Genomic DNA, 7,995 nt, shown 5'->3' with positions numbered 1-7,995 from the left:
GTCGGTTATCTACTTGCCTGGTAGCTCTGCAAAGTGATAGCTTTCCCTTTTAAGGATATGGAAACACTGACTCCAGGCATTTAACTGTCTGAAAATCATACAATTGATTTGGCACTTCTAAAAGTGTCCATGGCAGAGTTATCCCAGCCTCCCAGTTTGTGAACAGAGCCACTACTGTAATCAGTTAATTCACCACAAGGCCAAGAATGGAGGTCAAATGTTCTTGGGTCTCATCTTAACAAAAGAAATGAGTAGTGGCTTGTCTCACACCATGAATCAATGTGTACAAACTAGCAACTTTTATTGAAGTCCTGGTTAGGTGGAGAGAACAGGGCGTTTTGATGTATTGCAAGCCATCAGAAATCTGCAGTCATGTTATAGAGGTGAAAGGAATGCTCCTTTTCTTCCTACTCAGCAAAGTAACTAACAAGACTGATTCCACCATCTCCACATATCTCTACTATTTCTCTGATGGCTTAGAAATGATACAATTTCAAAGGAATCCCATAATAGAAAGCTTCTATAAGGCAAAACAGGTTAAACCTAACCAATATGATTCACTGTATCTGGTATCAAGAAATGGTCGAAGGCACTAAAACTAGGATGCCTGATAACAGTCCAGCAATAGTACTGAAGACTTGTGCTTCAGAATTTGCCTTAGCCCTACCTAAGCTTTCCCAGTACTGTTGCAATACTGGAATCTACCAAGCAATGTGGAGAATTGCCCAGGTATGTCCTGCCCACAAAAGGGAGCTCAAATCCAAGACAGCCAATTGTTGTCCCATCAATCTGTTCTTGATCATTGATAAAATGATGTAACAGCATTATTGACAGTGCTATCACAAAAGACTTGATCAGTAACAAACTGCTCACTAATACTCAGTTTTGGTTCTGCCAGAGCCACTTAGCTCTTAAACTCATTACAGTCTTGGTCCAAACATTGTCTAAAGAGCTGAATACCAGAGGCAAGATGTGTGCATTTTCTGTGGAACTAATCGCTAGAGTTCTGCCACCAATCCTTCTTTCTATACTGGGTCTAAGGGCCAATTTGGTCAGCATTAGTACAATATCAACCAGTACAGGCTGTCCCCAGGTTGTAAACGGGTTCCATTCTGAAGTCTGATTGCAAGTCGCTTTGTTCTCAAGTCAGAGTACAATTCAGGACAATGGAAAGCAGCCATTTGTATGTACAAGAAATGTTTATATGTCACATGGTTAAATTTTAAAACCACGTATGGGATTTCATTCATAAGTATGAGCACAGTGTGGAGCTGCAGGAACACGGCAGGCCAGGCAGCAACAGAAGAGCAGAAAAGTTGATGTTTTGGCTCAGAACCCTTCTTCAGAAACAGGGAGGGGGAAGGGAGCTCAGAAATAAATAGGCAAAGGAGGGGTGGGGCTGGGGAACATAGGAATGTAACCATCTCCACTTGATATTCAATGATGTTACCATGGCTGCATCTCTCACTATCAGCATCCTGGCGGTTAGCATTGGCCAGAAATTGAACTGGATCAGCCAACAATAAACATCAAGGCTACAAGAACAGGTGGCGAGGAATTCCATGGCAAGTGACTCACCTCCTGGCTTCTCAAAGCTCGCCCAATATCTAGAAGGCACAAGTCAGGAATGTGTTGGAATACTATCCATTTGAATGGATAAGTGCAGTTCCATCACCATTGCACAGTGGTAGCAATACATACCATCTAGAAGATATACTGCAGCAACTCACCAAGGCTCTATCGACAGCACCTTCCAAAACACGCAACATTTCTTCCCCAGAAGGACAAGGGCTGCAAATGCACAGGAACACCACCACCTGCAAGTTTCCCTCTAAGGCAATCGTCATCCTGACTTGGAACTATATCACCTTCACTGTCACTGAGTTTAAAACCTGGAACTGTTGATGTATCTATTCCCTCCCCTGGCAAACCCCCCTCCTCTCTCCCAAGCCCCGAGGACAACAGTGGCTCTAGAAGTCAGCTCAATATGATTTTCTCAAGGGCTGTTAGGGATGAGCAATACATATTGGCTTTTCCAGCGACACCCAGATCTCATGAATGAACAGAAAACAGAGCAAACTTAATTCTGCAGGATACAATGACTTCTTCAGGCCTCTAGCTGTCTGATTAGCTACTCTGTTTACAAAATCCTTGACTTTTTTTTTAAATGATGCCTTCATGAGAATGTATCATTTACAAGTTTCTCTCACACATTTCTAAAGATGATCATTTCTTGCCTGTGCTCCACACATAATAACACTGTAACTTCAGCAGCATGCCAGAACAAGCATGTTTTAAGTAGACAGCCTTCACCTCTCCCTGGTGTGATGCACCGTTCATACCCTGTCTCCTAATGGAAGAGAACATGTCAGACAGAAGCCTTTGACATGCTTCATTATCTAACTGTAAGCATTAGCATACTGTCACCACCCCCCAGTAAGGCTGATCGGTGCTAACATGCACCTTCTCACCTCCAGCTGCAGGGGAGCCTTCATAACTTTCTCGAGAACTATTGACTTCTTGATATAAGAACTGTGGCATGAATAAATCTATGAATAGCATGGAAAATACCATCAGCAGGAATACTTTTGTGAGTACCTTTGAGTTTTTGTTTTTCTTTGTACCTTCTTATAATCTGTCGATTTAATTTCAATGGTAAAAAAAATCTGAATAATCCAGAAATATATTCTAATGCAGTAGTTCTGGAGACTTTAATGCATCCAAAAAAGAGAAGACCCTAGATGTATTCTTTGAATACAGATTTGTTAAAATTGATTGTTTGGATCGCAGTTTCATCATTCTGTATTAATACTGCCTTTGTTTTACTCACTATCCTGTGTAGTAGTATTAGTTCAGCTCGGTCTTTGAATTTCTCCTCAATTTGCTCACCTGAGTTCTGATGAGATGAATGTCAGGATATGCTTCAATGTATGATAGTATGGAAAGATTCATCTGTACCTTAGGCATGAATTTAGGCTGTGTATTCCCAATGATACCAGGGTACTGAGAGCCCAGAGGTAAGAAAATTGTGGCCCCAACATTTTTGGACACATATCACAAGTTATTCGGTACCCAGTGCTGAGAAGGGTGCTCACACTAACAGTAGAACCAGACGTGGCAGGACTAGTGCTTTCATGATAGCAAAGAGCTGTTAGTTTTAGGAATTTCATCTGTACGTGTCTCCTTGTCCACCACGTTGATCACTTCCAGCTCATAGAATCCCTATGGTGTGGAAGCAGGCTATTCGGCCCTTTGTGTCCACATTGACCCTCTGAACAGCATCTTAGCCAGGCCCACCCCCCTACCCTATCCCTGTAACCCTGTATTTTCCATGGCTAATCCACCTAGACTGCACATCCCTGGACACTATGGGTAAATTTTGCAGGCTGATCTACCTAGCCTGCACATTTTTGGACTGTGGGAGGAAACTGAAACACTCACAGGAAACTCATGCAGATATCAGGAGAACATGGAAACTCCACACAGACGGATGCCCAAGGGTGGAATCAAGCCTAGGTCCCTGAAGCTATGAGGCAGCTGTGCTAACCACTGAGCCACCATGTTGCCTTGATCATGCATTTAGCAGCAGGGGTACCATCCGTACAACAATGCCATTTGAAGGACCAATAGCAACATGCGGGTGAGGTGTTCTTAATTTACTGTAGCTTAGACTTAGTTAATGGAAATGTGTTTTCTAGACTTACGGAGAGTTAGTACTTAAAATTGAGGTAGGCACAGGAGATGCGAACTGAGAAATGTGGGCTATGTTTAGTAACAGTTCCTCTTGGTCTGCAAAATGACAATCCAATGGAGCAGAAGCTGCAGAAATGGGATGCTCTGTGATTGAGCAGGAGGACTTTACAAAATTCCCTACCCCACTAAGGGTTTATCAATAACATTTTTCGGACTTTCATTTCAACGAGGGGCATTGCATGAGGCAACTCAAGACTAACAAAGAGGTGGTAACTGAACTGTACCAACTGAACAATCTCACCTGCAATCTCGAACCAGGATAAAAATGGTGCTGCCAGAGGAAATATTATTCCAGACCTCATCTTCATCGATTGGTCACCTCATTATAGGAAAGATGTGGAAGCTTTAGAGAAGGTGCAGAGGAGATTTACCAGGATGCTGCCTGGACTGGAGGGCAGATCTTATGAGGAAAGGTTGAGGGAAATAGGGCTTTTTTCATTCGAGCAAAGAAGGATGAGAGGTGACTTAATAGGGGTGTACAAGATGATGAGAGGCATAGATTGAATGGATAGTCAGAGACTTTTTTCCCAGAGTGGAAATGACTATTACGAGGGTGCATAATTTTAAGGTGATTGGAGGAAGGTATAGGGGAGATGTCAGAGGTAGGTTCTTCACACAGAGAGTGGTGGGCATGTGGAATGCACTGCCGGCAGTGGTAGTGGAGGCAGATACATTAGAGACTTTTAAGCGACTCTTGGGTAGGCACATGGAGGATAGTAAAATGTAGGGTATGCAGGGTAGATTGATCTTAGTAGGATAATAGGTCGGCACAACATCGTGGGCCAAAGGGCCTGTACTGTACTATACTGTTCTATGAGAAGTATATGAGGACATGCAAGGAGCAGTTTGTGTGAGAATAGGATATCAGTCTGGTAAAGATACAGCACAGGACTAATTGCATATCAGACTGTGAACACAGCAAATAAGAGCTAAATGATTCTACTAACAATGGATTCAATCAAAATTCTCCATGCTATCACATCTAGTCATGAAAGATGGAGGACAATTAAACAAATAACTGAAAGGCGTGTCTCCACAGATAACGCCATCCTCAGTAATGGGAACAGTCATCAAAGTCAAGTCAAGGTTGAAGCATTTGCAATTATCTTCAGTCAGATGTGCTGAGATGGATGCTTAATCTCGACCATCTCCCTGATCTCTCCGACATCACAGTTACCAGTCAAAAAAAAACAGTAGAACTGTGAATGCTGTAAATCTGAAACGAAAAAACATAAATTGCTGGAAAGCTCAGTAAGTCTGGTAGCATCAGTGGAAAGAAATCAGAGTTAATGTTTTGGGTCCAGTGACCCTTCAGAAATATCACTGTTCAGCCAGTTTGATTCTTTTGATTCAATATCAAGTAATTTCAGGTAAAGCAAAAGCAAAGGACTCTAAGAACATCCTAGCAATAGTAATGAAGGCTTATATGCAAAAATTTGCACTAGCCAAGCTGTTCAGTACAGATAAAACACTGGCATCTACCCAACAATGTGGAGAATTTTCCAGTTATTTCCTATTCACAAAAAGCAGAACAAATCTAATCTGGTTAATTACTGTTTCATCAGCCTGCTCTCAATCATTGGCAAAGTAATGGATTGCCATCAACAGTGCTATCAAGCAACACTTAGAGGATCACTAGTGCTCAATTTGAGTTCTGACAGGCCCACTTGGATCTCTGGATCGTTACAGGCCTGGTTCAGACACAGACTCAAGAGTGAGATGTGAGCGACATCAGGACAGCATTTCACCAAGTGTAGCCTGAGGAACCCCAGCAAATTTGAAGTCAATGGGAATTAGTTGAAATCTCTCTAGAGTCATAACTAGAACAATGTCAGTCCCAGGGAATTATTGCAGTTGTTCCTCACGGTTGTGTCACAGATCTAATTATCTTCAGCAGCTTCATAATTTTTTGCCTTTACAATGGAGATAAATGGGGATGTTCATTGATGATTAGTACCGTTTGTAACTCACAGCAAGAACTGAACAATACTTAGATAAACCTGATAGGTGGCAAGTAACATTTAGACCGCACAAGTGCCAGGCAATGATCATCTCCAAAAAGATAGACTCTAACCATCAACACTCAACATTTAATATCTTTACCATAGCTCAATCCTTCACTATCAACATCTTGAGGGTTACTATTGACCAGAAATTTATATCTCATAGAATCCCTACAGTGTGGAAACAAGCCCTTCGGCCCAACAAGTCCACACCGACCCTCAGAGCATCCCACCCATAACCCACCTAATCTGCACATCCTTGAACACTATGGGCAATTTAGCATGGCCAATCCACCTAACCTGCACATCTTTGGACTGTGAGAAGAAACCGGAGCACCCAGAGGAAACCCACACAAACACGGGGAGAATGTGCAAACTCCACACAGACAGTCGCCTGAGGGTGGAATTGAACCCAGGCCCCTGGCGCTGTGAGGCAGCAGTACTAAACGCTGAGCCATTGTGCCACTCCAACAAAGGCTGACATGATCAGGAAGTGCTCTTTTTGCCAAAAATTTCTGAAGAAGGGTCTCAACCTGAAACATTAACTTTCCTGCTCCTCTGATGCTGCCTGGCCTGCTGTGTTCCTCCAGCTCCACACTGTGTTATCTTAATTCTTTCAAGTGATGTTCCACTAGCCATATTTTCAAGTCTCTAGGTTACATTTTGGCAACAGTGATTGACCGCAGTATATCAGGTATAAATAATTGATGAAGTAGATGGTGACAGTAGAAGATGGTTATGACAATTTGACACAAAACAGTGGAAAGTTTGAGCTATAAAGGACAGCTGGATAGGCTGGGACTTTTTTTTTCCTGGAGTGTAGGAGGTTTAAAGGTGAACTTATAGATTCTATAAGATTCTGTGAGAAATTTATATGGAGCAACCATATAAATTTTGTAGATACAACAGTAAGTCAGAGGCTGGGAATTCTGCAGTAACTCCAGGCTCCTGAAAACCTATCTAATGTCTACAAGGCACAAGTAAGGAGTGCTTTGGAATACTCTCCACTTCCTGGATGAATGTGGTTCTAACAACACAAGAAGATCAATAGCAATTAGTTTGAAGCAAACCGTTTGATCAGCACTTTTTCCATGAACTTATACATTCACTCTCTCCACTGTGGCAACAGCGTGGGCCAAATTCAAGAGGGACTGCAACAGCTCACCATCACACTGCCACAACAACTCACCAAGCCTCCTTCGACAGAATGTTTCAATCACATAACCCCCGTCCTTTACAATGGTAAGGGTATCAGACACATGGATACACCACCATCATTAATAAAGCCTTTGCCTATAATATCTTGTTGCTTTCTCCATGGTGTTGTCTTAGCTAATCAAAGTTGGCTTGCTGATCAATACTCCCTTTTCCCATGTAGTACAAATTGTTGCGATCATTTGAAATTTGGCATTCTTGTGGAGACAAAAACCTTTTTCCTTGTCTCTCTTTTCAAAAATATTCAAAGGCATTTGACTTGACATTAACTCTATGCTGGTGACAGGAGAGGATCAGGGAGAGAGATAAAAAGCCACCTATGTATCTTACACTATTTGATGGATTGGAATTTCCAATGACGCTCAGATCCCAGCAACAAATTTTAAATAGCTCAACTTCTCATCCCTCCCTCTCAAGATGGCTCATTTCTAGACTCACCCAGCATTGTTCTCTTGCTGTAATAAGGGCAGAAAATGCTGGCAGGTCTGAAAATCAGCAGATCTGACAGCATCTGTGGAGAGAAAAACAGAGTTAATATTTTTGAGTCTGATATCACTGTTTTTCTCAGAACAAAGTTTCTCCAGCATTTCTATTCTTATTTCTGATTTCCAGCATCCTTGCTCCCTCACTTATTGACTAGCTTGACTGTGACCCTCAAGCCTCAATCACTTGCTCAATTCTGTGCACCCTTATTGGAAATGGGCTACATCCAAGAATCGCAAATAGCCTGCCAAATAATGTATCAATTCGCCTAGCTGATGGATGGGCGATGGAAAAATTGAATTATAATAAAATACTTGCAATAAATTGAACAGGACCTTTTCTTGTTAGGTTTTCCCTGTGCTTATACTTTCCCGTGGACATTTCTCAAAATTGTAAGCCAATTTTGTACATTAAAATGACAACACTGAGGTATTAATGCCCCTGTAGAAAAATTACTTCACAGTTCACTACATTTATAAAATAAACATGAGAATAACATCTATAGTTTTAGAAAATGTATTGTTTTAAAAATAAACAAATT

Source organism: Rhincodon typus, chromosome 12, assembly GCF_021869965.1.
Source record: "Rhincodon typus isolate 14 chromosome 12, sRhiTyp1.1, whole genome shotgun sequence".
Taxonomy (NCBI): Eukaryota; Metazoa; Chordata; class Chondrichthyes; order Orectolobiformes; family Rhincodontidae; genus Rhincodon; species Rhincodon typus.
Note: the sequence above shows the minus strand (reverse complement) of the source record.